This window comes from Lissotriton helveticus, chromosome 2_1 (genome assembly GCF_964261635.1).
Source record: "Lissotriton helveticus chromosome 2_1, aLisHel1.1, whole genome shotgun sequence".
Taxonomy (NCBI): domain Eukaryota; kingdom Metazoa; phylum Chordata; class Amphibia; order Caudata; family Salamandridae; genus Lissotriton; species Lissotriton helveticus.
Window position 1 is genome coordinate 1,292,631,374 of NC_136059.1, and position 25,942 is coordinate 1,292,657,315.

At 42.4% G+C, this 25,942-nt stretch overlaps 1 long non-coding RNA gene across 1 annotated transcript in view; it reads left to right on the forward strand.

Annotated features, from left to right (window-relative positions):
• Nucleotides 1-11,353, forward strand: part of LOC144819722 (uncharacterized) — a 228,749-nt gene extending 217,396 nt beyond the window's left edge. The window contains exon 3 of the long non-coding RNA XR_013607534.1: nucleotides 10,778-11,353. This is a non-coding gene — a long non-coding RNA (uncharacterized LOC144819722). The remainder of the gene's footprint in view (nucleotides 1-10,777) is intronic.
• Nucleotides 11,354-25,942: the final 14,589 nt, after the last annotated feature.

A 25,942-nucleotide genomic window follows, 5' to 3' on the forward strand; every position in this document is an offset into this window, starting at 1 on the left:
TGAAAGAGGTGTTCCAGCGAGCCCAATGAACGTGCGTGCATGCCGTAAACAAAAAAGAAAGGGTAGGAACCGAAAGGCGACAGGAGTAGACTGCACCAAAGAGAATCTTCAAATCACTTCACGGGGTAAGGAGCAGCCAGAAACGGAACATATAAAATCATCACCCTCACATAAATACTCACTGAATGCAAAGACAATAAGCATAAGCGACACTGCACTATCGTCACCCAAAGTGAACTTGAGCAAACAGACAAAGCTAAATCCCACTAGTCAAATTAACAATACACCAACTAGCAAACTACCCGAACCGGCAAAAGAAGTACAAAGAAAAAAACACCCTCTCACAGGTATCCCTCTGGTAGCCATATCACAACCTGCTATGGAGACCGCGAGGCAGGCCTTAGAGGCCTTAGAGGAGTCTACCACAGCCAACGTAGGTCCTACAATCGCTGTTTCTCCCAAAACATTTATCTGTAGCAGAACTGAGACCATCATCCAAGAACCTTCAAGGAACCCTAGGAAAATAAGTACTATAGAAGTAGCCGGCGCACAGTCCAAGGAGCAAACCGAGGGAGAGAGCATATCATGCTGCGCCAAAACAATCAAATTTCGACAACTACATGGGGCAAACCAAAGTGAGACATACATATACCAGCAAACATTGTCTCCGGGAACAAAAGAGTCAGACATAATCCTCTTCATTCCAGAATTTAAATCGAGATGACGAGTGGACACCCTAAACAGGGGCAACATCTTAAGGCTCATCAATACAATCGATAGTTTAAAAGACATCAATACAATAGATTTGCTTGGAATAGAATTTCTCCCCGCTATCGACCGATAAGCCCATGAAATAACAAATACCACCTGGAAAACAAACAACATTGCAAACTTAATCATGGGAGAATCACTTAGATTGTCCCAGTGGGGAATACAACTCGAAGCTGGAAAAAAAGCCAGCCTATCCAACCCCGCTCCTTGAAGAAAGGGAACAAGAACGCTCTTAAATAGCCAAATCAATACTGAAAGGAGCACATAGTTACTCCCCATGAGCTGAAAGCATCCTACCACATTTACAACACCTCATTCCTCACCAATTTGAAATAAATAGAACAACAACACGGCGGACAATACCCACAGGAGACACTAACTGACAATGAACATCAGCACCAATCCTCAAGATATCTGCTACCCCCAAAATTAAAATATGTACTTGGAACATCAACGGTCTCTCAGACAAACTCGAGGACCCTGAAATATCAAACTACTAAAACACATTTGATTTGATCCTACTTCAGGAAACTAGGGAAGAACATGAAATATCACTACAAGGATACGCAATCTTAATCCATCCGGCAATTAGAGGCTCCTCTTATGGCCACTGCTCAGGTGGCCTGGCGTCACTCGCCTCAATATCAACAATTGGAGCAATGGAAGAAATTGCGATAAAAATCAGTCCCCCCAGTGCTACTCAGGTGTTCGCTATAAAAACTGTAATCAATCAAATTACTCAACCATTATTTGTTATACACACATATATTCACCCGAAGCACAGACAATTGGGGGCAAGGGAACTCCACAGCGAATTGGCAAGACTTACGGAGGAAAGGGTACTGGAGAATATATTCGTAGCCGGTGACTTCAACCTCCATCTTTTTGGAAACAAACCAGACGATATGACAAAGATAATGGACCTCGCATGGGAAATCCCAAACCAAACCATTCCCTCACCAAACAAATACACAAAATTCTCAAATCAGTTATTGATAGATCTTGAGCAGCTAATTTTGAGAGTACTCAGCGTTCGATTTGTAGAAGATATACCACCAGCTTCAACATATCTGTCTTCAACCACTCCCTCCCACCTTGACTTCATTCTCGCGACCCTACCTTTGTTTGAAATAATCAGCTTGTTCAAGGTAGGAGACAGTGGCCAAAGTGACCACCTGCCACTACAAGTGAAACTAGGCATGTCCTGCAGGAACAAAGCAGAGGAAAGAACATACATCTGCACAGAGTACACCTCAATCTACAGGCGAATAAGGTGTAAGGCTGACGATGCAGAGGAATTATCAACCAGTGCAAAAACAATCATGCACCAGATATCTAGTTCAGATATAAGCCCACTAAATGCCTGGGGTGAATTCATAAAGGAACTCAGGGCAAAATATGCCACAGAGCTAAATACCGAAAAAGCGAACACACCACGGAACACAGTTGGGAAAGTAATAACACCGGAGATAAAAACTTTAAAATGGGAAATAAACCAGACTTTGAGACAGCTCCGCAAAGATCCAAATAACGAAGCTCCGCAAAGGGTGCTGCGCACCCTAAAAGCACAGCTAAAGAAGAAGACCTGCGAAAGGAAAAGGCAGCTGAACGACAACCTCTGGGTAAAAATCTTTCATGATCGAAACAAAAGAACAGCTCCAGATTCTAGAAATTAATTCACACCCTCCAATGCCCAGGTCACAAAGGTATCAATCCTAACATATCCGAAACAGATTGGGCAAACTATTTATCAGCTCACTTCAACATCGAAAACCTAGCGGGTCGCTCACCTAGAGGTAGGGCCCGGGAACCTGGTCTGCATCGGAGCCCCGACAAAACTGGTATAATCAATAAAGAATTGACCAATGTGCACACAGGGAAATTACCATCACGCTATATTGCAACACTGGACGAAGCAGCATCAACAAGACTCGTACCAATCACAAATAGAGAGGAAAACACATACTCAGAAATAGCTGCCAGAATCAGAAAACAAATCTTAAAAGGCAAACTCGAGGTTGCCCCGGGCCCTAACAGGATAACGCCATTAATATATAAACAAGACGCAGACCTTTGGAGTAGCATTATGGCACCAGTCTTCCAGGAAATAAGGGAAACAGTAAAATGTCCAATAACCTGGAGAGGCTCCATAATAAGCCCCGATTTACAAAAAGGGTGATAGGAACAACCCAAGCAGTTATCGACTAATAGCCTTAGTCGACACAGAGGCTAAGTATTATGCAGGCCTCGTCCTGGAGGATTTAACATCCTGGGCAAACGAAAAGCATATCATCCCGGCTACCCAAACCGGATTCTGCAGAGGCCAGGGGACAACGACCAACATTATGGCGCTAACCCTTCTGACAGATGTGGTAAAATCCATCAAGAGCTCATTATTCCTGTGCTTTATTGATTATAGCGCCGCATTTGATCATGTAGACCGGAGCAAACTTTGGCAGAATCTGGAAAGATGGAGGATTCCAGGGCCACTCCTACAGCAGCTGATCATGCTATATACCAACACCTGGGTTAGGATCAAATTGGGCTCCGGTACACACATTTCAAGGCAAATCAACACCACCAAATGCTTGAAACAAGGCTGTGTCCTAGCCCCTATCCTATTCAACCTCTTTCTCGGTGATCTCCCCGGCAAACTGGAGAAAACCAAATCCCATGCCCCACGGCTAGGCGAAACCACACTCTCAAACCTCCTTTATGCTGACGATCTGGTCCTCATAAGCCGGTCCCAGATCGGTCTCCAAAATCTTTTGGATACAACCAACATATTTTCTACAAACAACTCACTAACCATCAACTTAAATAAAAAAAAGTTATGACAATGAATTATAACAAAAAAAGGAAACTGGCTTGGTTTCTGGATGGACAGGGGTTAGAACAGGTTGCCACTTATAAATACCTAGGCGTTATCTTAAACAACAGAGGCTCATTCAGGCATCAAGTAGAGGCCATTCATCGGAAGGGGACGACATTTTACGTGTCGATTAGTCCCCTGAAGAAAGCTCTCCCAGACCGGTCAATTGGACCCCCTTTTGCAGGTGATAAGAGCACGCCTGCAACCCATGCTCACGTATGATAGTGAATCCATGCAAGGAAAAGACACCACAACACTAGATAACACCATTAGTCATGCATAAAGGGCAATATTCCATCTACCCACCTATACATCACCCACCCAAATTCACCTCGAATTTGGGCCACAAAAACAAACGGTGGAGAGAAGGGGCGCATATATTAAAACTTGGCAGAAAATTAGAGGTGCCGACCATGGATCCTTAAACGCCCAACTCTGGACCAAATTATTCTCTAGAGAAAACTCACCGGCAAGGAACTACCTACAAGACTCACTGAAGATCTTGGAACTAACAAACCTCTGGGAGTCATCAACAGATCTCAAAACCTTTAAAAAAGTAGTAACGAAAGTAACCAAGACGATTTCATCAATAGAGGACAAAGACACCCTGGCTAAGAGGGCCCATGGATGGGCCGTGCTGAAAGACTACAGTGCTCTGACACCACAAGAATACCTAAAAATGGGCCTCACACAGATAACAAAAAATAAGTTCTTAAACATACGCTTTGGCATTATACCCATCTTACCGCACCTGGCACCTTGGAAAAGGGAAAGCTCAGCAAAAAGCTGCAGACTCTGCTCATCAGGAAAAGAGGACCTTATTCACATAATTTGCATCTGCTCAAACCTCATGGATATTGGGCGATCTCTACTCCGGGCCCTATGGAACCAGAAGGGCTTAACAAGCTGCAGGGAAGCCGTGATGCTGTGTTTTAATCCTGAAGAGACTCAGTTAAATTGCAAATTAACAAAATTATTTGATATAGTGTCCATAAGACTCATGAAACAGACACATGGCTCACCTAAAGCACTAGCCAACTCAAAGCTGTGCTAAGCCCCTGTGAGTTCTTTTTGTTCCTTTAATCCCTATGGTCTGATTAAATCCTATTGTGACTCTTATGATTTTAACGAGCAAGTTTATTTGCTCTTTTTACATTTCAACTGTAACAATGGTTGCTTTTTTATATACTTGAATGTTGCTAGTCCTTTCTCCATTTTATTCGACTGGTTGGTACGTTTGGACCTCAAAGATGCGTATCTTTCAGTTCCAATCTATCCTCCACATTGCCGGTTCCTTCAGTTCCTTTAGAAGGATCAGGTTTTCGAGTTTCGCACTCTCCCCTTTGGGCTGTCCTCAGCTCCCTGGTGTTTTACCAAACTCCTACGTCCGGTAGTCAAACATCTCCGCACCATGGGGATTCGACTAATTATTTACCTGGACAATATTCTTCTCATGAATCAATCCAGGGATCTCCTTCTTCAACACCTGCAGACCACCATATCTCTTCTCCAATCTCTGGGGTTCATTATCAATGTCCAGAAATCGGACTTAGTCCCTCGTCAGGACATGACTTTCATTGGTTTTCTTATCAAGACAAGGGACGCAACGTTGCATCTCCCTTCTCAAAAGATATCCAATATCAAGAAGGAGATTCGCAAAGTCCTTCGTCGGGACCGAATTTCCCTCCGTCAGTTGGCCAGGATTGTGGGCTTACTGTCCGGGACCCCTTCACTACAGGGCTCTCCAGAGACTAAAGGCGTTTCATCTCCGCAAGGGTCTCACTTATTCGGAACTCATTTCTTTGTCCACAGAGGCCAGGTCGGAACTCCTTTGGTGGCTGGATCACATGGATGCCTGGAACGGGAGGGCGATGTTTGGCTCCCGTCCGGATCTTGTGATCGAATCGGATGCCAGTTGCCTGGGATAGGGAGCCCGTTGCGGTTCCCTCTCGGTGGGGGGCAGATGGATGTAGGAAGAATTACATCTCCATATCATTTGCTTGGAACTCCTAGCGGGTTCTTTCGCCATCCGATCATTCACCACGACCAGGGTCTCTTGTTGTGTTCTTCTGTTATGTTATGTTATGTTATTGGAGGTTTTATTGAGCGCTCAGCTACTCAGACAAGAGTGTCCAGGCGCTATTAGACCAAACACAGCATAACCCCAGTGGTAGGAGAGAGATCAGAGAACGAACAGCCACGTTTTCAGCTCTTTCCTGAATGAGGCCAAATTCTCGCTCTTTCTCAGAGCGAGTGGCAGAGCATTCCATGCCCGCGGCGCCAGATATTTAAAGGACCGACCCCCAGTCCGCGCACGTCTGATTGCCGGGACCGTGGCCATTGCCAAAGTGGCCGAGCTTAAAGCTCTAGATGGGTGGTGAAAGCCAACTCTCTTCCTCAGATAGAGAGCCCCGGTGCCATGGAGAGCCTTAAACGCTATGGTAAGAGCCTTAAACTTAATGTGTTTCCGGATTGGCAGCCAGTGAAGGGATTTCAACAATCCCGTGGCATGAGACCTGCGGCCAAGGCCAAAGATTGCTCGCACCGCCGCGTTCTGCACTACCTGCAGGCGGGATAAAAGATATTCCGGCAGGCCAAGGTAGAGCACATTTGCGTAATCCAGCCTCGAACCGACCAAGGCTTGCACCGTTATTTTCCTATGGGAAATAGAAAGGAGGGGGAGGAATTTTCTTAACATTTTAGAATCCTGAAACACTGACCGACCAGATCAAGAATCTGTGGTTTCAGTGAGAGACAGTTGTCCATCTTGATTCCAAGATTCTTCGGTACCGCGGAATCAATGGAAGGCGGGTACATCCCAGCTGGCCACCAGGCCTTCCAGCCGGGATCAGGAGGGTACCCAAAGAAGAGGAGCTCAGACTTATCAGAGTTGCATTTCAGCTGGTTGAGTTGAAACCAGGCAAATACCGCCCCCAAGCGGTTCTTAATGCTGTCTCCATCAAAGTCCGAGTTCCATCCGCATGTGAATAGAAGCTGGGTGTCATCGGCGTACCAGACAATCTGGGCGCCAAATGACTCTGCCAGTGCCGCGAGAGGGGACATATAGATGTTGAAAAGAGTGGGGCTCAAGATCGACCCCTGAGGAACTCCCACCTCCAGAGGCGGCACTGCAGCAGAGTACGGAGGCGCCCAGACTCTCTGTTGTCGGTTGGATAGAAACGACTCAAACCATCTGAAGACCGTCCCCTAACACCGATCTCCAAGAGTCTTGCCAGGAGGCGGTCATGGGGAACGGTGTCAAAGGCAGCCGATAGATCCAATAACACGAGCAGTGCCTTCTCTCCGTTGTCAAGGACTTCCTTAATGGCCTCGGACATCTCCAACAGTGCCGATTCGGTACACAGGTTTGCCCTGAAACCGGACTGGGTGTGATGCAAGATCTCATGTGACTCTACAAAGTCAGCCAGGACCACATGCACGTGTTTTTCAGCCACCTTGGCCAGGACCGGAAGCAGCGATATTTGCCGATAGTTCGCATGAATGCTGGGGTCCAGGGATGGTTTTTTAAAAGAGGGAGGAGCATCGCCTGTTTCCATGCTTGCGGCACAACTCCCGTTGCCAGAGACCGATTTAAAATCGGATTAACAATTGGGTTAACGATGTGTGCTGTTTTCGCTAGAAACTTGGTGGGGCTTGGATCCAATGGGGAGCTGGATCTCATTTTAGACAGGACATCCAGAGAGGATTGAAGCTCCATGGGGGGGAAAGTTGTCAAAATGGGCTGCCCAACGGCTGCCGCGGAGGAAAGGGGTCTTGGGTTAGGCACACCCTTAATTGCCGCAGCAGGGAAAGTTTCCTGGATACTTTTAATCTTATTCGCAAAGAAGCTTGCCAATTGGGACATCCAAGCTTCCGAAAAGGAGCACTTAGGTGTGATGGCAGTCGGTGAAGTAAACTCCTTTACCACCAGAAAGATTTCTTTACTGGTATAAATGGCCTCCTCAATCTTTCTGGCGAAGTAGGCTTTTTTCGCGCGATAGATTTCCCTATGGTAGGCCTTTAAGCTGCACCTATAAGCCTCCTTCAGTGGTTCCAAATAATTTGCTCTCCATGCTCTTTCGGCTTTCTTGCAAAGCCTATAGCTGGAGTTAAGCGCTGAAGTAAACCACGGCGCCGATGCGCGGGGTGAGTTCTTGGGGGACCGCTCGGGCGGCACCAGTTCCCTCAGACATCGCGCAATCCATATTTGAAAGAGATCGATATCTTCCTCAATGTCACCTGACTAACCCTGGGCGGCCAGATACGCTCCGTGCACGGAGTGCCGTCTCCTACGCATTTTGCGTAGCCGGCGTAGCCAGGCGGCACTACGGGCGCTCCGCACACGGGGCGTAGCCGGCCGCCACCCGCCTCCCTCCCGCCCTCCCTAAATACATAAATGAAGGCATAAAAAGCTTTTAAAAACACTTACCTTGTCTGCCGCGTCCCCGGGGCTCCCTCTCGCCGTCCCGCGATGCGCGCCGCCATTTCGGATTCTAATGCGCATGCGCGGGCGGACGCGCATGCGCATTTCTCGTGAGGAATGCGCACGCGCGGCCGCCCGCGCATGCGCACTAGGATCCGATGCGGTGGCGGCGCGAATCGCGGGACGGCGAGAGGGAGCCCCGGGGACGCGGCAGACAAGGTAAGTGTTTTTAAAAGCTTTTTATGCCTTTATTTATGTACTTAGGGAGGGCGGGAGGGAGGCGGGAGGGAGGCGGGCGGCGCGGAGTGGGGCTACGCGGAGTGCGTGGGTGGGCGTAGTTGTGCGCCCACTTCACGTAGCTCCACGGAGCCCCACTCCGCCCACTACGCCCAGGGTTACACCTGACAACAAGCAAGGGTGATTCTTCAGATATTGTTCAATCATATCAGGTGACACTCTATGGAAAGCACGGGGTATGTGATGGTGAGCGCCCTTTATCTCTAATGGTGGGGACGAATTTATGCAGAATATCAAAAGACACCAACATATGGTCAGACCATAGTACTGGTTGTGGAGGGGAAACTCCAATAGGGGTGGTGTAAAAGATTTGGTCTAGCGTGTGCCCCTTAGTATGCGTGGGTGACGCCAGGTAGGGCAGCAAGCCCAAAGGCTTAGTGGAGTCTAATAACTTGATGGTGTCTAGCTTGTTCACTTCGTCGAAGTGGATGTTAAAATAGCCTAGGAGTATGCAGTGTTTAAACTGCACACACAATTCCGAATTTACTGTGGCGAGTCCCTCTCCGGATGGACAATACAACGGCGGTCAGGTATATCAATCGACTGGGAGGCACTCATTCCAAAGTCCTAGCGGATCTCGCCAAGAATTTTTGGAATTATTGCTTTCTACGTCAGATATATGTCACGGCGGAATATCTCCCCGGCGATCTGAATAAGGTGGCGGACTGGCAATCCAGGAATTTTCGGGATGCCAGCGATTGGAAACTGGATCAGTCGGTGTTTCAGAAGTTATCGGATCTTTGGGGCCTTCCAGTGGTGGACCTCTTTGCGTCCAGGTGGAATGCCCAACTTCCTCGATTCTTCAGCTGGGAGCCGGATCCGGGCGCAGAAGCAGTGGATGCTTTCCTGCAAGATTTGTTCACAGTTCCCAACTTATGCGTTTCCCCCGTTCCTGTTCATTTAGAGAGTAGCAGCCCAGGTCCACAGGCAGCAGGCCTCTCTGATATTGATAACTCTGATATGGATCGGTTCCCATCCGGTATGTGTTGGTTCCCATCCCTTCTAGAGTTATCATGGGACAAGCCTCTTCGGTTGCCATCATTCGACCTCATTCTGACAGATCCATTGGGTCATCCGCATCCCCTGGTTCTCCAAGGCCATCTACATCTCATGGCCTGGAGGATTTCAGGGGACGTTGGTCAAACGACACTCTTTCGAGAGACGCTGAACTCCTCATTCAACGAGCCTGGGCCCCTAGTACCACCAAGCGTTACCGATCAGCCTGGAACAGATGGGGTCATTGGTGTGTGGCAAAACACCTGGATCCCGTGGGCTCCTCTGTCACTGACGTAATAAATTTCCTTGTTGATCTTTTCCTCAAAAATCTTGCGTACTGCACCATCAATTCTTTTAGATCAGCAATTTCCGCGGGTCAAGCCCTAGTTGATGGTTCTCCGGTTGAGGAACATCCTTGGGTTTGCAAACTTCTTAAAGGTATTCGTCTTTCACGTCCCCCGGAGCCCCGTTATTCGGGTTTATGGGATGTTAATGTGGTTTTACGTTTTCTTTTGTCCTGGCAGGACAATGAATACCTTTCACGTAAAGAACTTTCGGCTAAACTGGCTATTCTCCTCTGTCTAATATCTTGTTAGAGAGCTTCAGACGTTCGTGCCCTAGATATCTCCGCCATAGTTTTTACTCCTGAAGGGGTTACTTTGACTGTTTCCAGAAGAACTAAGTGCAATACCAGGTCAGTATCTTATCCAGCTTTTCCTGATTCTCCTAAACTGTGTGTTGTTCATTGCCTCAAAGCTTTTGGGAACATGACTCTGGAGGTCCGACCTCCGGGCAAAAGGCAATTGCTTATTGCTATCAAAAAGCCTTTTAAGGCAGTTTCATCTCCCACTATTGCCAGATGGGGCAGGTGGATCATGTCTGAGGCTGGAATTAATATTACAAACTTCGGTGCTCACTCAACTAGAGGCGCAATGGCATCCAAGGCTGTCCAAGTTGGGGGCAGATTGGAGGACATTATGAATGCGGCGTATTGGTCTTCGGATTCAACTTTCAAAAAGTTGTATTTTAAGTCAATCCATGAAGCTGCTTCTCTGGTGGTGAGCAAGCTTTAAACCAGCATAATCCTCGCCTCCGCTTCCTGACATAGAATGAGAAATTTCCTAGTTCACACAAAGGAAAGTTTCAATTCTATTAAGGACGCGGAGGCGAGGATTATCCCACCCTGGCTTAATCTAGCCTTCTCCCCCCCTGGATTGTGGTTTCCAGTGATACTTTCTTCAATTAAGAGAAGTATTAATTTTTCCAATGTTTCAGTGTATATATGACTATACTGCGCTTGCATAGTGTTTCTCTTGCATCTGATCTTGAGTTTTTCTGTGTTTCTCAGCATTGCAGTGTAAATCTGATTTATTCCACATTGTTCTGGACGAGATATTACTATTTTCTCTCTTCCCTAGGCTCCGATCAGAAAACAGACTAGAGGATAGAGGACTTCTTTCCAGCAGCAGCAACGAAAGAGGAAGGACTACGGCGTGGGATTCCTATATACTGTTGCATGCACTCTCATTGGCTGTTATGTTACCATGATTACCGCTATCCATGTTGGGAAGGGTAGTTCATGGCTGTATGTTTTTTTTTCTTTGTGCTTTTAACTTGATGTCCAATAGACTACTTTTTTATATACTTGCAGTCTTTGCCTGCATTATCTCATTTTCTGTCTGCACCAACCGTCTCCCTGCCTGCACTCTCTGTCTGCATCCTCTCATGTTTATCTGCAGAGGCCTATTATGATATGGTTGCTGGTGTGTATTAGACAGCGCTACCATGTTAAATCTTTTCTTTCTCTGTCTGTAGTCTCGCACCCTCTGCTTGTACCATTTCATCTCTGTCTTCACTATCTCCCCCTCTGTGTGCTCCAATTTGCCTCTGCATGTAGCATTTGTGTCACTGTTTCCAGTATTTCTTCTCTGTTGTACCATTTTATCCTCTGAGTGTACCATGTCTGTGTCTGCTTGCACTATCTGTGTCTCTGCTTGAACCATCTCACTCTCTCTCTGCACCACCTTTTCTCTGACTGCACCATCTGTCCCTCTGCCTGCAGCCCTGCACCATCTATCCTCTGCCTGTACCAGTTTAGTCTCTGCCCGCATGATCTCATTTTCTGTCTGTACCATCCCTCTCCCTCTGCCTGCACCCTCTGCCTGCACCCTCTCATGTGCATCTGCAGAGGCCTATTATGATATGGCTGCTGGTGTGTATTAGACAGCTCTACCATGTTAAATCTTTTCCTTCTCTGCCTGTAGTATCGCACCCTCTGCATGTACGATTTTATCTCTGTCTTCACTATCTCGCTCTATGTGTGCTCCAATTTGCCTCTGCATGTAGCATTTGCCTCACTGTTTCCAGCATTTCTTCTCGGTTGTACCATTTTATCCTCTGTGTGTACCATGTCTGTGTCTGCTTGCACTATCTGTGTCTCTGCTTGAATCATCTCACCCTCTCTCTGCACCATCTTTTCTCTGACTGCACCATCTGTACCTCTGCCTGCAGCCCTGCACATCTATCCTCTGCCTGTACCAGTTCAGTCTCTGCCTGCATTTTATCATTTTCTGTCTGTACCATTCCTCTTCCTCTGCCTGCACCCTCTGCCTGCACTCTCTCATGTACATCTGCAGAGGCCTATTATGATATGGCTGGTGGTGTGAATTAGACAGCGCTATCATTCCTCTCTCTGCCTGTAGTCTTGCACCCTCTGCCTGTATCATTTTGACTCTGTTTGTACTTTCTCTCCCTCTGTGTGCTAAATCACCTAAATCATGAAGTGAGTCATGAATTAGGAGATGTAGTTGTAGAAAGTCCTATGCAGTATGTGTCTCAGGCCTCTTAATTCCCAAATTGTGTTTATGCTGTGCAATTTAGAGAGTTGCTGTGCTGTTGAAATGCAAAAGCAACTGTCTCTGTAGCATGTAGTAATCATTTCAGTGAATTTTCATTAGTACATTCTCAGTCCCACCTTGACTCTCTACACTGCTTGAACACCACTTCCTTGTCCTAAACCCTGAAACTCCATCCCTAGAAAAATATTCTAAACTCTTTCAACACTTCTGCAGTGCTGTAAACTCTGAAAGAATACTCCCAGCAAGACCCCCTTTTACTGTAGTAATCATTTTACTGAATTGCAAGGGATAGTGTTATGTGTCTAAGATCACAGTGTGAGTCCGTTTTCATTTCAGAAGAATGTGGCAGAATAATTTGTTTAGTTGATGTGTTTAAAAATATGTGAATACATGTACGTATGAAGTTGATAAAGCTAGTTTTGTATTATCTATTAGTGAAAATTATATAATTTAGTGTTTATATTTTTTTGCAAGGTCCAGCAACATTGTACTATATATAATGGATCAAAATCAGGACAACTTTCAAGTCAATTTAAAAATTTCCATCGATGTCATAGAGGACTTAAATGTACTTTTGGAGGATAACATTGATAAACAAGATAATGGAGAACGAGATTTAAGCAGTGATATTTTTGATCAAAGTTTGGACATTGACTTGATGGAAGCAGTAGAAGACATTGAGTTTCAAGTTGCAAATTTTGAAGTTGAGGGTAATGCAAACGTAATTCCAGATGAAATCATGCTGGATGTTTTATTACAGTATGAAATGTTTGAAGTTGAATGGTGTAATTAAGCTGACCCCAGATTTGATCTTATTATGGGTGGAGCAGGGGAGTTGCCAACCTCAATTTAGTCACTTTTTGTTTGTGGCTATGGCGGTCTTGCGTTTATGTATTGCCTCTGCATGACGGGATAGACTTCCACCCACCATGAATCAATGGTTAGCTAGGCTGTTGTATATTTATAATTTAGAAATGGCAATTTATGCTAGAAAGGGGAAAAGGGGAAGAGCACTAGGGTTAAGTATCTGGAGCCAAATTATAGCGTGGAAGGCTGGGTAATAGAGGTCTAGCTATGAGAATAATGCTATGTATTATTACCTGTTTTTTTCATTTTTATGCTCCTGTATGTTCTTTTATCTGTGATATGCATTGTGTGTTTTTTTTCTTTTTTCTTTTGTTTTTATGGTTTGCTTCTCATCTGAAGTATTATATGGCTGTAAGTAATGTTATCCTTGTCCAATGTTCAAGTATGGGATAAATCGACCTCTGAGGGTGGGTGGGGGTAAAAATGGTCCTTGAAAATCTTTAATAAAAAAAAAAAATGTTTGAAGAATAAATGTATGATTTTGAATAAAAAATGATTCGAGAGCGTCTTTTTGTACTATTGTAATAATTTCTTAGTTGATGTGTTTAAAAATATGGGAATACATATTCTGATGAAGTGAGTCAGGCTTTAGGATATGTAGTGCTAGAAACTGCTATGCAATATGCCTGTCAGGCTTCTTAATTCGCAAATAGTCTCCATGCTGTGTACTGAAGATCCTGGCTGTGCTGTAGAAATTACAAAAATGTCTGGGCCCTTGGCACACCTTGTTATCTTTCTTTATAACTATTTTATTTATTGTTGGTCAATTTGTTCCAACTATTGTGTGCAATCAGGAATCATGGGGCTGCCTGTCCCCTGTCCATAATTAACTTAAAAAACCGGGTAGTGTACAAAAGTCACTCCCTAACCTGATGCACAGCTATTCTACGTTTAGCTACTAGTCTTAAATGACATCCAAATTACTACTTAAATTTGTACATTTATCTTGGTTTTATTCACCAATTTTCTTTTTTAGATCATTTATGTTTTTCTCGTATCCATATTCAGTTCATTCATATATGTAAAAAACAAAACAATTTATACATTAAATCTTTGGTGTGATTGAATTCACACTTTAACACAGCCCATAAATATTTGTTGATGTGATACACCAACAGTTGAAGTTTTAGCAGGCCCGGTACATTTCGGGACCCAGTCCCTTCTTCGGGGGCCTTCCTGTGAATGAAATTCATAAGTGTCGTAATGTTTTACTTTGCATTTCGAATTAATTGCTCATAGGGCACTTTCAAGCTTCAAATCTACCACCAATTTAACATTTTACTTGTTCAGGTATACTGTTATTGCATGCATATATGCCGTTGTTACATTTCATCTTAACATTACTTAATCAGAGCTCAGCTGCAAACTTGTGATAATTATCCTGGGTATCTGATACATAGTCTGTTCTCTGCAATCCATTAGCGTGTGGAGATTACTGGTATTTAAAGGGTTGGGTTGTGACTCATTAATAAGGATGATACTCCTTGTATATTGACCTTGGGTCGAACTCTTATGTTTAAACGCTATCACAGCTTGTGAATTATTTCTACTAGCCCATGTGTGGCCTGACGTTTCGTACATTACATGCTTTAACTGAGTGTATCTCAATAGGAGCGGGATCCTTTTTACCTTCTCAGACGGAGTGAGCTTCTTGTTTATTATGTGAGTGAATGTTATTCGGGGGTTCTTTTGGTTGAGTTCCTGAATATTTTCTTCTAACATCTCTATGGGTCCTTTCCAAATCAAGAATATGTTGTCTATGAATCGACGATACATAAGTAGTGAAGTCATCCATTTGTTGTCTGTCAAGATATATTGTTCCTCGAATTGCGCCATAAAAATATTCGCATATGTTGGAGCTCCTCCGAAACCCATGCTGATCTGTAAAAAGAACTTGTCATTGAAATGAAAGTAACTGTGTTGTAAACAAAAAAACAGAAGTTCAAGCAGAAATATTTTGTTGGCTCCGATGTCTTCTAATTGCAATAATGCCCACTCTGTCGCCTCTAGTCCCTCTTTTAATGGTATCGATGTGTAAAGGGAATTCACATCGATAGTGCAAAAGGTCCACTGTTCATTTTCTTCCACTTGTACCATTTCAAGTAAATTTAGAAATTCTGTTGTATCTTTGATGTTGGTTTTCCAATTGATCACACATTTTTGAAGAAAGGTATCTATGTACTTGCCTAGAGGTTCAAATATTGATCCTATGCCCGACACAATGGGTCTAAATGGCGGATTTTTCAAGTTCTTATGCACCTTAAGGAGCATGTATATATAAGGTCGTTTCAGTTCTGTATATGACAGGAATTGCAATGTCTTGGTTGAAATCCATCCCATACTTAAGGCATTTTGAAGGATAGTGTCCAGTGTTCTTTTTATGTCATTAGTTGGATCTCTTTCCAATGGTAGATAAGTCGTCTCATCCATTAGATGTTCCTCAGTTTTCCTATGATAGAATGCAGCATCCATTATTATCAAAGCTCCTCCTTTGTCCGCTCTTTGAAATTCTAGTGTTTCCAGTTCTGCCAATTCTTGTAGAATCTTCCTTTCATGTTTAGAGAAATTAGTTTTGGTATTGGTTTGAAAATTCAATTTTTGAAAGTCTTGGAGGACAAACTTCTCAAACATATCGATGGTCTTATGAGAGGTAGGTGCTATAAATTTGCTTTTAGGTTTGAATTCCACATACTCTTTCGTTGTTCCTGGTGTGGGTTCCGGTAGAACATTACTGAAGAAATGGCGTAGTCTGATAGTTCTCATAAATTTGAAGAGGGCTATTTCAGTCTCTGTTAAGTTAGAGTGGTATGTCGGTACAAACGATGTTCCTTTGTTCAGCACGTTGATCTGCTTTTTGCTTAATTCAACCGACGAGATGTTTATGACTATGTTTTCCCGCTCCTCAAAAAGGGTTTTTTTGTTGTTTCTTTTTGTTTTTCCTCTTCTGGTCTTAGTGTGTTTGTACTCGTTTTTTGTGTTTGGTCTGGTGGTTGGGTTATTTCCTGTCCCTGGGACAAAAAAGGATCTGCTGCGGTTGTTCTCTTTTGTATATTTGAAGATGTTTCTGATGATGTTGTAGGCGCCTTTCTTTGAATTGGTGCTCTGGAAGCCGCTATATCACTGTCTGATACCACACTTTCATTAGATGATGTATGTTGTTGTTTCTGTGGTCTCCTTTGGGCGTACATTTCTGCCCATGTGTAAACTTCGTTTAGACGATAATCTATAGTGTGAATTTTCTTAATTTCCTTTCTTGTAGATCTTTCTCATATTGGTCCAATCTTTTATTGATGTCATCTAAATTTTTATCCCATTCTTCTTGGTCAAATCTTTTTGATATATCTCTTTTGAGATTAAATATTTCTTCCTCTAGTTCTTTTATGGTTTTGGCTAACTCTTCTACTATCAATAGGATAAGGTCTAAAGAGCACTGAGTGCCATTTTTCCATGAAAGCTTTGTTATGCTGTAATCTGAATAGGAGAGGTTTAATCGCCAATCTCAACCCTCTGGGAATCCGCTGATGCTTATGATACTGGATCAATGTGGTTACGTGCAGTCTCTGATTAAGTTCTCGACGCATGATAAATTCCATATGTTTTAGTTGTTGTATCGCTGAACCTTGGTGGGACTCGAAACTTTTTGTGACCTTGATTAATCCGTAAATTTCTTTTGCTTCATCTTCCGTAAAAGCTCTGGTGTTTGCTCTATTTTCTGTTGTGCTTGAAGGTCGAAGGTCGACATTCTGTCAGCTCGGGTGCTCAGTCCTAAGTGGGCAGTTAAGGTTACTAAATTACAAAAATGTCTGGGCCCTTGGCACACCTTGTTATCTTTCTTTATAACTATTTTAATTATTGTTGGTCAATTTGTTCCAACTATTGCGTGCAATCAGGAATCATGGGGCTGCCTGTCCCCTGTCCATAATTAACTTCAAAAACCGGGTAGTGTACAAAAGTCACTCCCTAACCTGATGCACAGCTATTCTACGTTTAGCTACTAGTCTTAAATGACATCCAAATTACTACTTAAATTTGTACATTTATCTTGGTTTTATTCACCAATTTTCTTTTTTAGATCATTTATGTTTTTCTCGTATCCATATTCAGTTCATTCATATATGTAAAAAACAAAACAATTTATACATTAAATCTTTGGTGTGATTGAATTCACACTTTAACACAGCCCATAAATATTTGTTGATGTGATACACCAACAGTTGAAGTTTTAGCAGGCCCGGTACATTTCGGGACCCAGTCCCTTCTTCGGGGGCCTTCCTGTGAATGAAATTCATAAGTGTCGTAATGTTTTACTTTGCATTTCGAATTAATTGCTCATAGGGCACTTTCAAGCTTCAAATCTACCACCAATTTAACATTTTACTTGTTCAGGTATACTGTTATTGCATGCATATATGCCGTTGTTACATTTCATCTTAACATTACTTAATCAGAGCTCAGCTGCAAACTTGTGATAATTATCCTGGGTATCTGATACATAGTCTGTTCTCTGCAATCCATTAGCGTGTGGAGATTACTGGTATTTAAAGGGTTGGGTTGTGACTCATTAATAAGGATGATACTCCTTGTATATTGACCTTGGGTCGAACTCTTATGTTTAAACGCTATCACAGCTTGTGAATTATTTCTACTAGCCCATGTGTGGCCTGACGTTTCGTACATTACATGCTTTAACTGAGTGTATCTCAATAGGAGCGGGATCCTTTTTACCTTCTCAGACGGAGTGAGCTTCTTGTTTATTATGTGAGTGAATGTTATTCGGGGGTTCTTTTGGTTGAGTTCCTGAATATTTTCTTCTAACATCTCTATGGGTCCTTTCCAAATCAAGAATATGTCGTCTATGAATCGACGATACATAAGTAGTGAAGTCATCCATTTGTTGTCTGTCAAGATATATTGTTCCTCGAATTGCGCCATAAAAATATTCGCATATGTTGGAGCTCCTCCGAAACCCATGCTGATCTGTAAAAAGAACTTGTCATTGAAATGAAAATAACTGTGTTGTAAACAAAAAAACAGAAGTTCAAGCAGAAATATTTTGTTGGCTCCGATGTCTTCTAATTGCAATAATGCCCACTCTGTCGCCTCTAGTCCCTCTTTTAATGGTATCGATGTGTAAAGGGAATTCACATCGATAGTGCAAAAGGTCCACTGTTCATTTTCTTCCACTTGTACCATTTCAAGTAAATTTAGAAATTCTGTTGTATCTTTGATGTTGGTTTTCCAATTGATCACACATTTTTGAAGAAAGGTATCTATGTACTTGCCTAGAGGTTCAAATATTGATCCTATGCCCGACACAATGGGTCTAAATGGCGGATTTTTCAAGTTCTTATGCACCTTAGGGAGCATGTATATATAAGGTCGTTTCAGTTCTGTATCTGACAGGAATTGCAATGTCTTGGTTGAAATCCATCCCATACTTAAGGCATTTTGAAGGATAGTGTCCAGTGTTCTTTTTATGTCATTAGTTGGATCTCTTTCCAATGGTAGATAAGTCGTCTCATCCATTAGATGTTCCTCAGTTTTCCTATGATAGAATGCAGCATCCATTATTATCAAAGCTCCTCCTTTGTCCGCTCTTTGAAATTCTAGTGTTTCCAGTTCTGCCAATTCTTGTAGAATCTTCCTTTCATGTTTAGAGAAATTAGTTTTGGTATTGGTTTGAAAATTCAATTTTTGAAAGTCTTGGAGGACAAACTTCTCAAACATATCGATGGTCTTATGAGAGGTAGGTGCTATAAATTTGCTTTTAGGTTTGAATTCCACATACTCTTTCGTTGTTCCTGGTGTGGGTTCCGGTAGAACATTACTGAAGAAATGGCGTAGTCTGATAGTTCTCATAAATTTGAAGAGGGCTATTTCAGTCTCTGTTAAGTTAGAGTGGTATGTCGGTACAAACGATGTTCCTTTGTTCAGCACGTTGATCTGCTTTTTGCTTAATTCAACCGACGAGATGTTTATGACTATGTTTTCCCGCTCCTCAAAAAGGGTTTTTTTTGTTGTTTCTTTTTGTTTTTCCTCTTCTGGTCTTAGTGTGTTTGTACTCGTTTTTTGTGTTTGGTCTGGTGGTTGGGTTATTTCCTGTCCCTGGGACAAAAAAGGATCTGCTGCGGTTGTTCTCTTTTGTATATTTGAAGATGTTTCTGATGATGTTGTAGGCGCCTTTCTTTGAATTGGTGCTCTGGAAGCCGCTATATCACTGTCTGATACCACACTTTCATTAGATGATGTATGTTGTTGTTTCTGTGGTCTCGTTTGGGCGTACATTTCTGCCCATGTGTAAACTTCGTTTAGACGATAATCTATAGTGTGAATTTTCTTAATTTCCTTTCTTGTAGATCTTTCTCATATTGGTCCAATCTTTTATTGATGTCATCTAAATTTTTATCCCATTCTTCTTGGTCAAATCTTTTTGATATATCTCTTTTGAGATTAAATATTTCTTCCTCTAGTTCTTTTATGGTTTTGGCTAACTCTTCTACTATCAATAGGATAAGGTCTAAAGAGCACTGAGTGCCATTTTTCCATGAAAGCTTTGTTATGCTGTAATCTGAATAGGAGAGGTTTAATCGCCAATCTCAACCCTCTGGGAATCCGCTGATGCTTATGATACTGGATCAATGTGGTTACGTGCAGTCTCTGAGTAAGTTCTCGACGCATGATAAATTCCATATGTTTTAGTTGTTGTATCGCTGAACCTTGGTGGGACTCGAAACTTTTTGTGACCTTGATTAATCCGTAAATTTCTTTTGCTTCATCTTCCGTAAAAGCTCTGGTGTTTGCTCTATTTTCTGTTGTGCTTGAAGGTCGAAGGTCGACATTCTGTCAGCTCGGGTGCTCAGTCCTAAGTGGGCAGTTAAGGTTACTAAATTACAGAAATGTCTGGGCCCTTGGCACACCTTGTTATCTTTCTTTATAACTATTTTAATTATTGTTGGTCAATTTGTTCCAACTATTGCGTGCAATCAGGAATCATGGGGCTGCCTGTCCCCTGTCCATAATTAACTTCAAAAACCGGGTAGTGTACAAAAGTCACTCCCTAACCTGATGCACAGCTATTCTACGTTTAGCTACTAGTCTTAAATGACATCCAAATTACTACTTAAATTTGTACATTTATCTTGGTTTTATTCACCAATTTTCTTTTTTAGATCATTTATGTTTTTCTCGTATCCATATTCAGTTCATTCATATATGTAAAAAACAAAACAATTTATACATTAAATCTGTGGTGTGATTGAATTCACACTTTAACACAGCCCATAAATATTTGTTGATGTGATACACCAACAGTTGAAGTTTTAGCAGGCCCGATGCATTTCGGGACCCAGTCCCTTCTTCGGGGGCCTTCCTGTCAATGAAATTCATTAGTGTCGTAATTTTTTACTTTGCATTTCGAATTAATTGCTCATAGGGCACTTTCAAGCTTCAAATCTACCACCAATTTAATATTTTACTTGTTCAGGTATACTGTTATTGCATGCATATATGCCGTTGTTACATTTCATCTTAACATTACTTAATCAGAGCTCAGCTGCAAACTTGTGATAATTATCCTGGGTATCTGATACATAGTCTGTTCTCTGCAATCCATTAGCGTGTGGAGATTACTGGTATTTAAAGGGTTGGGTTGTGACTCATTAATAAGGATGATACTCCTTGTATATTGACCTTGGGTCGAACTCTTATGTTTAAACGCTATCACAGCTTGTGAATTATTTCTACTAGCCCATGTGTGGCCTGACGTTTCGTACATTACATGCTTTAACTGAGTGTATCTCAATAAGAGCGGGATCCTTTTTACCTTCTCAGACGGAGTGAGCTTCTACCTGCCCATTAGGTGTTGTACTTTCAATCTGGTATGTTCTGTAGAAAGAATACGTACATTCTATTATGCCGCTCAAATCTCTGCATTGGAAATAAAAAATACTGTATCTGTTGTTTACCTTGGGACGACACTAACTTTTAAACTTATGGTTCCATACTGGTGAGGGGATTCTGATGTTACGGTTCTTTAGAGTTTCCAGGTCAGCTCTGTGCATGTAAAAAATAAATAAAAATCGGGTCTTAACTCTATACGATATTTAGTTTGACAGACATGGCTCTAACTCTAGGTACTACGGATTGATCACCGAGAGAACTCACCGGTTAGGCTTTCTGCTAAGCGTAGTAGCGTATCTGTGCTTACTTCGGTCCGTTTCTCTGTGCGTTCGAGCGGATGGAGAACGCTAGATATCAGTCTCTTAGTGACGTCAGTTCCTATGTGATTAAGGGCGCCATCTTAGAGTGGTTTAGACGAATTGTGATCATGAGATATCTGACCCTAGGTGACGTAAGTAGTAATTTGGATGTCATTTAAGAATAGTAGCTAAACGTATAATAGCTGTGCTGTAGAAATGCCATTCTAACTCTCTCTGTAACATGTAGTAATCATTTCAGTGAATTGCAAGGCATAATTCTATCTGTTTTCATTCAGAATGCGAGTCAGTGTCTTTTTTTAAATATTGTGACAGAATCACTTGCTCAGTGTATCTGTTTTTAATACATGGAAATACATGTACTCATGGAGTGAGTTAGGCTTTAGGACATCCAGTGTTTTTTACTCGTAGCCCTTGCATAATACCATACACTGCCTACACACAACTTTATTGCTCTAAACTCAGAAATATCAATCTCACCACGACCCCCTACACTGCCTGAACACCACTGCACTGTTCTGAACCCTGAAACACCATTCTCAGCAAATGCCCCTATAATGTTGAAACACCACTGCACTGCCATGAACTCAGAAACAGCACTCACTGCATGATTTCCTACTCTGCCCAGACACAGTTGCTGTGCCTTAAACGTACTTATGAAGTAAACCAGTGTTTATATCATTTAGTGGTTTTAATTGCTATGTAGTATGTTAGTAGTGGTCTATAACATGTTCTTTTTTCTTCAACACAGATTGTAATTATCTACAGAAAGAAAAACCAACATGCCTACTAAAAATGCGAAAAGAAAAAAAAACAGGCTTACTTTTCCAAGAAAAGACAATTACAAGATTTATCTAAACAACAATGTACGGAGAAAAAGAAGAATGCTCCTGGTAAGACAACAAAGGATTTAATAAGGAAATGAACCAAAAGTAAAAAAAAGTGTGGATAATGTGCAAAAGAAAAAGAAATTATCTGTAACTACAAAGAAAAACCAGACCCCCCAAAAAATGTGGGAAAAGTATGTGGCGATCAAATTGCCTATAGTAATAGACGAAAAAACCAGTTTGTTCAAATTCGCAAGAGAATGTTTTATAATAGAGTAGTTTTAAATGTATTAAAAATGTAAAGAATTGTAAAAGGAAAACAGCTTTTTATAAGAAAAAGAAAAATATTGAGATTATTGTTGATTAGGCTTTTGAAATAAAAAAGAAGCTGTATATTTTAGTAATTAATAGAATTCGTACACTAGACAAGGCAATCAATGTTTTGAAAGCGAAAAGTAAGTGGAAAAGACTAATTTATAGAACTAATTTTTGTAATGTATTTTCTGGAGAATGGAAGCATAGTTCAAGTTGTGAGCCATTTTTTAATGAGGAGACTTACTTTCAGACTAATGATTTGTTGCATGCAGTTGACACCAGTGGTCGAGCATATGAGGTGAAGGACGGTTGTCCGATTGAAAAAGAGAAAATTGTGCCTAGAAATGCAGAAGAGGTGTTAGCTGATGAAGTTTTAGGGAGATGTCCTAAGGCTCCAGTGTACACTTGGAATTGTAGTAGTATTTGTAGTGTACGACAGGATTCAATTGATTTGTTTCGCAATTTCTTACGCAAGTATACTAAGAAAAGTCTTAAACAAAAGATTAAGATGTTGCAAGAATTAGATCTTTGCAGACTGAGGGAAAAACGTGTTTGCAAGAGCATTCTCTGGCTTGTCTTTCTAGAAAAGTATGCCAGAGTGTTTTTCACCATTTTAGGATTTTAGCAGTGTAAAAAAAAACGTTATTGTTTGATTAATTAAAATCATTACAATCATCCGTTTGTAGCATCACAGAATATTAAAAGTAGCATTCATTTGAGGTTATAAAAAAAAACGATATAAAATTAATTCACATGATTTTAACAAATTATTAGTCATGTTAAAAAAGGACGCTTGGGAGCCGTTATTGTCGCGTATGAGTTAGCGTCTACTAAAAAATGAACACAAGGCGAAAGCCAGAATTATGAAGATACATTGTTGGCACTGCTAAAAACACCAATCTGTCGAAACAATAAGAACAGTACGTATGATGACTTAATGATCCCGAGACGCATAGTGTCCGTAAATTGTCTATATAAAGAAAGAATGCAGCCTCGAGCGGCTGCTATTTCACGGTACATAGGGGTAGAGCATCCCATTTAATGTTGACCATTGTTTACTTGTTGGCATTTCCAGTTGAAAATCTTATTGCTGCTCTTGTCATGAACTTGGTAAACCGAATGTTAAGCATTGTGTTGTCCAGGTTCATTGATGCGAGTATGGCTTGTCTGCATTTACGTATGCCCAGTTTGTTCCATTCGCTTTTTAACATGGACTTCCGGTCGTCGAGAAGTACTGGACAGTGACATGCTACATGCTCGATTGATTCCTTGTCACTACCACACCCCCTGCACGCTACCTCGGTATTTGCACGTTTCCAACTCGGCAGATGGTACAAGAATGGCCATTTGCCCTTTCTATGGGCCATGAATCTTTTTTTCCATAACACGGAGTAGGTGCATGACAGGTATGGGGCCATGACTCCTGGCTTAAACCATGGAATGATTGTCCAGGCGTGCTTACGTTTAGCAAGTTGATCTCTGTCCGAGTGAAAGGACCAGAGGCGAACCTTCCTCTTTATATAGATTTTGAGTGCCTGCTGTGATGGATTCAAATTCCAAATTTCCTCCGAGTCCAGTAGTTTTAATGAATCATGTAAATAGCACCGGTATGTTCCACCTAGCTGACCAACGGAAATTTCCTGCCACAGGAGGGCCTCCAGGCTTCCTTTTCTTGAACTACGCAGCTTATTGCACAGACTAATGAATGCTCCTGCCGCATGGTGGTCTTGAAGGCCGAACTCAAGGCGTATTTGAGCAGGGGATGAGGATTTCGGCATGTTCAACGCTTATTTGAATATTCTTGTTGTTATTTTATTCACAAGACTATTGTCCTTCCCTTGCATGATCTCCTGGCCGTAGGTAAGAAAGCCAGTGATTTTTGCCTTCATGACAGTTATGAGAGGGGTCAGGGATGGCCCAGAGAGTTGTCTGGCGAGTGTCTTGAATGCAACCTGGATAGACAGAGCTTTGGCTTCTACCTCATCTCTATGTTTAGAGAAGGAGCCCCTTCTGTCTATGTGGACCCCCAGGTACTTATAAGTGTTTGCTTTTTCTACCTTCTTACCATTGTATAACCAACCGCCGCCTCTGTATTTCCTTAACCCAAAAGTAAGTGCCCTTGTCTTCGTTAGATTTAGTTCTAATTTGTTTCTGATGGTGTAAAGGGACAATCGATCAAGGAGTCTTTGTAAGCCAACCCTGCTGTGGCTCAGCAGAACCAGGTCATCTGCATACAATAGATTACTAACTCTTACCCCAGCGAGTTTTGGTGGATGAGAGTTAACCTCATCGAGTGACTCTGACAGATCAGAAATGAAGAGGTTGAAAAGAAGAGGCGCTAACACGTAGCCTTGTTTCACTCACTGTGATGTTAATACTTTCCTTGATGTGTGTGATCCGTCCCCAAGTTTTATGCGGATCCAGGTATTGGTGTGGAGCGCAATTATGGCTCGTAGCAGTGTTGGAGGAATCCCCCATTTCCGTAGTTTGAGCCATAATAGGCTTCGAGGCACACGATCGAAGGCGGCCTGAAAGTCCACGAAACAGGCATGCATGAACATTTCGGAGGCAACCATTTTGTCCATCATGATCGATATTGCGAGTAAGTTGGTTATTGTGCCTGATTTTTGAACGAATCCTGTCTGGTTAAAAGGTATTCAGTGTTTTTTTGTTGCCCAGGATGCCAGGTCGTGAAGGAGTATTTCGATTCTACATCCAATAGGGTGATCATCCTGTAGTTTTTTGGCGTAGTATTTCGATTCTACATCCAATAGGGTGATCATCCTGTAGTTTTTTGGGTCTGATCTCTTACCTCCCTTGAAAATTGGATGTATAATGGCGCCGCGCCATGATTCGGGTAGTTCGGAATTAGACCAGCAGTGGGAAAAAAGGGGTGCCAGTTGATGGGCCCAGAATTCCGTGTCCTGCTTAAACAGCGCCTGTGGTAGGCCATTCGGCCCTGGGGCTCCGTCACCGCGACCCTCTGTTATAGCTCGGGCTGTTTTGTCCCTCGTAATTCTCGGATTTGTAAATGCGTTGTCCGATAGTTCTAAAATCTGAAACGAGGATTTAGTGTTGAATGCCTGTAGAGTTCTTGAGTTACGTTCAACTAATATGTTTGATTGAACCGCTTCCGTAATGTTCAGCGCTCGGTAGCGATTGAGTTGTTGAGCCATTGCCGGTAAGTTGACGAGTGAGCCGGCTTTTATCTCTTGCTCTTCAAAGTGCGCTGTTAAATAAAGTACCCATTCGGCTTCAGAGATGTTGGCGCTGCTTAGTCCTCTTTGCTTGTGTATTTTGGAATTGAGGATTGACCAGAAAGCTTTTGGGATATGACTTTTGTTCGCGTGCAACAATTTTTCCCAGAACTCTTCAGAGCGTTTATTTTTTCCGTGAAATATTGCCTGTCGAAGTGCTTTCTGGGCGGCTTTGTACTTATTAAATTTATGGGCTTCCCCGGGGTACCTACGGACTTGTCGTAGCGTGCTATTACGTTTTGA